Source organism: Tamandua tetradactyla, chromosome 6 (assembly GCF_023851605.1).
Source record: "Tamandua tetradactyla isolate mTamTet1 chromosome 6, mTamTet1.pri, whole genome shotgun sequence".
NCBI lineage: Eukaryota > Metazoa > Chordata > Mammalia > Pilosa > Myrmecophagidae > Tamandua > Tamandua tetradactyla.
Genome location: NC_135332.1, coordinates 74,934,620 through 74,940,619, shown reverse-complemented (window position 1 = coordinate 74,940,619; position 6,000 = coordinate 74,934,620).

Below are 6,000 nucleotides of genomic sequence, written 5' to 3'. Positions count from 1 at the left end.
AAAAGTATTTGTAAAGTCCCCTTCGGAGAATGGTGAGAATGGGGGAAAATTTAACTTCCCCAAGTTGAATTCTAGATATTCTCACAAGCAGTGTGGACAGCCAAAGCTATAGGCTGAGCCCCCAGTCTTGGGGTTTGTTCATATGAAACTTAACCCCACAAAGGATAGGTCTAGCCCACTTAAAGTTAGGCCTAAGAGTTACCCCCAAGAGAACCTCTTTTGTTGCTCAGATGTGCCCTCTCTCTCCAGCCAGCACAAAAAGCAAACTCACCACCCTCCCTACGTGGGACATGACTTCCAGGGGTGTGGACCTTCCTGGAAATGTGGGACAGAAATCCTGGAATGAGCTGAGACTCAGCATCAAGGAATTGAGAAAACCTTCTCAACCAAAAGGGGGAAGAGTGAAATGAGACAAAATGTCAATGGCTGAGAGATTCCAAACAGAGTTGAGAGGTTATCCTGGAGGTTATTCTTATGCATTAAGTAGATATCACTTTGTCAGTCAAGATGTAATAGAGAGGCTGGAGGGAACTGCCTGAAAATGGAATAAAACATATGGAATAAAAATAAATAGTAGGGGGAACAAATATAAAAATAAATTTAGTTTGAAATGCAAGTGATCAGTGAAAGGGAGAGCTAAGGGGTATGATATGCTTAATTTTTTTTCTGTTTTCATTTTATTTCTTTGTCTGAATAGATGCAAATGTTAAAAAAAAAAGCCCAGAGCTTTCACAAATATATGGAGATTAAACAACACACTCTAAAATAATCAGTGAGTCAAATATGTGGAGATTTATAATAATAAGGTTACAACATAGCAGAACTTATGGGATGCAGCAACGACAGTGCTGAGAGGAAAATTTATTGCCCTAAATGCTTATATTTAAAACAAGAATGAACAAAAATCAAGAACTTAATTGCTTACCTGGAGAATTTAGAGAAAGAACAGCCAACTAAACCCAAGCAAATAAGAGAAATTACAAAGAATAAGGCAGAAATAAACAAACTGAAGAATAAAACAATAGAATCAACAAAATCACAAGTTAGTTGTTTGAGAAAATTAATAAAATTGATGGCCCTTTAGCTAGGCTGACAAAGAAAAATGACAGAGGAAGTAAAAAAAAAAAAAGAAAGAAAGAAAGAAATGACTGGCATTATTACCATGGATCCTGAAGAAATTTTTAAAATCATGAGAATATTATGAACAACTATACATCAACAAACTAGACAACTTAGATGAAATGGACAAATTCCTATAAACACATGGACTACCTACACTGACTAGAGAGAAAAAAGAATATCTCAATGAACCAATTACAAGTAAAGAGATTCAAGAGTCATTAAAAATCTTCCCATAATAAGTCCTGAAACCTAGAGGGCCCAGTCTCTCCAGAACATCAGCTAGTTCCATCTCCCTACCCCATATTTTTGACAGCCCCTTCAAACATGAAAAAGTTAGAATTTATACCCCTAAAGAGAGGGACAGAAAGATCAAAGGTGATGATGGAGTTATACAGAGAAGATAGGATTTAACAAATGAATATCACTGCTAAATCATTAAATTGATACTTCTTTTAGTCTCAAGTATCTTAAGAGCAGCCAGATGTAAAAATCTAAAATTGTGGAATTGTAACCCATGTCAAACTCTGAAATATGTGTTAGAACTAATTGTGGTGCTATGCTTTCAAATTTATCGCTTCTTTTGTATATATGTTATTTTTACAAAAATGTCCATTGTGATGATAAAAAATATGTATTCCTTTTAGCCTCCTATAATCTTGAGCAGCTAGAAAGAAAAATCTGAGAGGATTAAATAATAAAAAAAACTTCCCATAATGAAAAGCCCTGGACCACACAGCTTCACAGGAGAATTATTTTTTTAACTTTTTTTTATTGTATAGGATAACATATATACAAAGCAAAGAAATAAGAAAGCAATAGTTTTCAAAACACTCTTCAAAAAGTGGTTACAGTATAGATCCCAGAGTTTGTTATGGGCTACTGTACAATCCTCTCATATTTTTCCTTCTAGCAGCTCTAGAATATAGGAGGCTAGCAGGCTAACTTTTTTATCATCACAATAGATCTTTTACCCTTTTTTTGAGAACAATAACATATATACACAAAAGCTTTAAATGTCCAAACACAGCACCACAGTTAGTTATAGAATATATTTCAGACTTTGACATGGGTTACAATTTCACAATTTTAAGTTATTACTTCTACGCTGCTCTAAAATACTGGAGACTAAAAGAGATATCAATTTAATGATTCAGCATTCATATTCATTTGTTAAGTCCTATCTTCTATGTATAAATCCACCATCACCTTTGATCTTTCCATATCTCTCAATCTCTCAGTGGGGTTGTTTGAACTATGGCAGTTCTAAATTTTTTATATTAGAGGGGTCTGTCACTAATATGTGGTTAGGGAGATGGAACTATCTGATGTTCTGGAGAGGCTGGGCTAGTTTTCAGGACTTATCTGAACCAGGGACCCAAATGGAGGTGTAGGTTTCTGGTAAGTTACTCTAGTGCCTGGAACCCTTGTGGAAACTTATAAATTGCCCTAGGTGTTCTTTAGGATTGGCTGGAATGGTCCTGGTCGGGGGGTTGCAGGTTATGATAGGTAGCAAGGTCTACATGAAGCTTGTGTAGGAGAAACCTCCAGAGTAGCCTCTAGACTCTATTTGAACTCCCTCTGCCACTGATACTTTATAATTACACCTCTTTCCCCCATTTGGTCAGGATGGAATTGTTGATCCCATGGTGCAAGTTCTGGAGTCATCCCTGGGAGTCATCTCCCACATCGCCAGGGAGACTTTCACCCCTGGATGTCATGCTCCACATAGGGGGAGTGCAATGATTTCACTTGCAGAGTCAGGTTTAGAGAGACTGAGGCCACATCTGATCAACAACAGAAGTCCTGCAGAAGTAACCCTTAGGCATACCTATAGATAGTCTAAACTTCTATGCTACCTACATAAGCTTCACAAAATTAAGACTCATGGTCAAGGGCATTCCCTATTGATTTGGGTGTCCCTAAAATTTGACACAGTAGCAAGGGATTCCCTGATGGTAAGGTTTAATAGTTCCATAATCTTTCTCCCCTCCCTCAGGAGACTTTGCCAATGCTTTTTGATTATCTGGTTAATATACTCTAGGATGCTTCCAGGCATTACAATACAGGATTAAAGGACCTCTTTCTCAATCTGTGCTCTCTGTGTTTCAGTTGTTCAAATGAGCTCTACAGATAAGTTGAATTAGATTATGCACTTCAGAAAATTTCAGTTCCAGATCAAATAAACCTTTCTTCCATTGGTCTCAAAGACTCAAAGAGTATGTGTGGTTCTAAAATATAGACACTGACTTCCTTACCCCTATGTTCTGGATTACTTTAACCCAAAACTGTTCAGCTTCATTCTTGTCTCTAAATATCAGGTTATATATATATAAAGCAACCTCTCAAAATCCAGAAATAATAACCACCACTCTAGACTTAATGTGTCTGCTCTAAAAGCTTACAATCTAGGTCCCTGTTTTCTTGTAAACATTTTCTAAAGGTGACCATAGCATTGTTGTTTTCTTGTTTCTGGCTTATTTTGTCTCATCAAATGTCCTACATGTTCACTCTCATCGTTGCATGCCTCATGACATTATTTGTTTTTGTAGCAGCACAACCTTAGTTCATAAGTATACACCATCGTTCACCAATCTACCTCTCCATCAGTGCATCCTTCAGCCACCTGCACTCATAGAGCATCATGTAGAGGGCCCAAAGTCCATAGTCCATCAACATTCTAAATTTTAGATCATTTCATTGTTCCCAAAAGACAGAAAACTAATAAACACATCCTCACCAAATAGGAGATCTAAACTTCCTCTTAACTCTTGTCCCTCACACCATTATTTACCTCTGTTGTTGCTGAGGTAGTGCTGATGGTTTCCTTTTGGACATAGCTCATAGCACGCAATAGCAGTTTTACCCTTGTACCCTGGACTTAAACACTCTTTATACAAGAATCATATCTTTGAAGTAATTCTTGCAAGAACTCATTCATATTTCTAGTGTGAGTCAATGGGACATGTAGGTCTATACAACCCCTTTCAATCTTGTTCATCTTCAATATGGTAATATTACTTCTAGATCCATTAGAGGATCACCTTCACTCTTATCTCTTCCCTTACATCACAGTTCAACTTCATTAGCTAATGGGTCACCCATCTCTAGTTTCTATGCATTGCTAATTTCCCTGTATTCTATACTTTAAGTCTGTGATTATATCTTTATGCTGGTCATAAATGTGGAATCATACTGTATTTGTCCTTTTGTGTCTGGCTAATTTCACTCAGCATTATGTCCTCAAGGCTCATCCATCTTGTCATGAGCTTTAGGATGTCATTTTGTCTTATTCCTGCATTATATCCCATCATCTGTATATACCACATTTTGTTGATCCACTCGTCCGTTGATGGGCATTTGTTTTTTTTCCCCATCTTTTGGTGATTGTGAAAAATGCTGCTATGAACATCAGTATGCAAATGTCTGTTTGTGTTGCTGCTTTCAGTTCTTCTGGGTATATACCAAGTAGTGCCATTGCTGGGTTATAGGGCACCTCGATATTTAGTTTCCTAAGGAAACGCCAAAAAGTATTCCATACTGGCTGCACCACTGTACATTACCACCAGCAGTGCATAAGTGTCCCAGTTTTCTCCACATCCTCTACATCGTCTCCAACATTTATAGTTTCCTGATTGTTTAACAGCAACCATTCTTATAGGTGTGAGGTGGTATCTCATTGTAATCTTGATCTGCATTTTCCCTTATAGCCAGAGAAAATTAGTATCTCTTCATATGCTTTTGGGCATCTGTATTTGCTCTTCAGAAAAATACCTATTCATATCTTTAGCCCGTTTTATAATTGGGTTGTTTGTTCTTTTGTTGGTGAGTTGTATGATTTCTTTGTATATGCAGGAAATCAAACCTTTGTCAGTTATGTGATTTCTAGATATTTTCTCCCATTGAGTTGGCTGCCTCTTCACCTTTTTGAAAAAGTCTTTTGAGGTGCAGAAGCATTTGATTTTAGGAATTTCCATTTACTTATTCTTTCTTTTGTTGCTTGTGCTTTGGGTGTAAAATTTAGGAAGCTACCTCCTATTACTAAGTCCTGAAGACGTTTCCCTACATTTTCTTCTAGAAGCTTTATGGTGTTAGTTCTTATACTTAGGTGTTTGATCCACTTTGAATTAATTTTTGTGTAGGGTGTAAGATAGGGGTCCTCTTCCATTCTTTTCGCTATTGATATCCAGTTCTCCCATGCCCAATTATTGAAAAGACTATTTTGTCCTAGTTCAGAAGATTTGGGGGCCTTGTCAAAAATTAGTTGACCATATATTTGGTGTTCTATTCCTGCACTTTCAATTCTATTCCATTTTTCAATGCTTCTGTCTTTGTGCCAGTACCATGTTGTTTTGACCACTGTGTCTTTATAATAGGTTTGAAAGTCAGAGAGTGCTAATTCTCCCACTTCGTTCTTCTTTTTTAGGACACTTGTAGGGTCTCTTTCCCTTCCAGATGAATTTGATAGTTAGCTTTTCCAAATCCTCAAAGTATGTTGTTGGAATTTTGATTTGTACTTTGTTGAATCTGTAGATCAATTTGGGGAGAACTGACATCCTAATTATATTTAGCCTTCTTATCCATGAGCAGGGAATGTCTTTCCACATACATAGATCTCCTTTGATTTCTTTCAGCAATGTTATGTAGTTTTCTGTGTACACCCATAGTTAAGCTCATTCCTTATTTGAATGTATTTGATTCTTTTAGTTGCTATTTTGAATGGAATTTTTTCCTTAACTGACTCCTCAGCTAGCTCATTGCTTGTGTATAGAAATGTTACTGATTTTTGCACATTAATTTTATATCCCATCACTTTGCTGAATTTGTTTATTATCTCAAGTAACTTTGCTGTAAATTTCTCAGGACCTTTCAAATATAGTA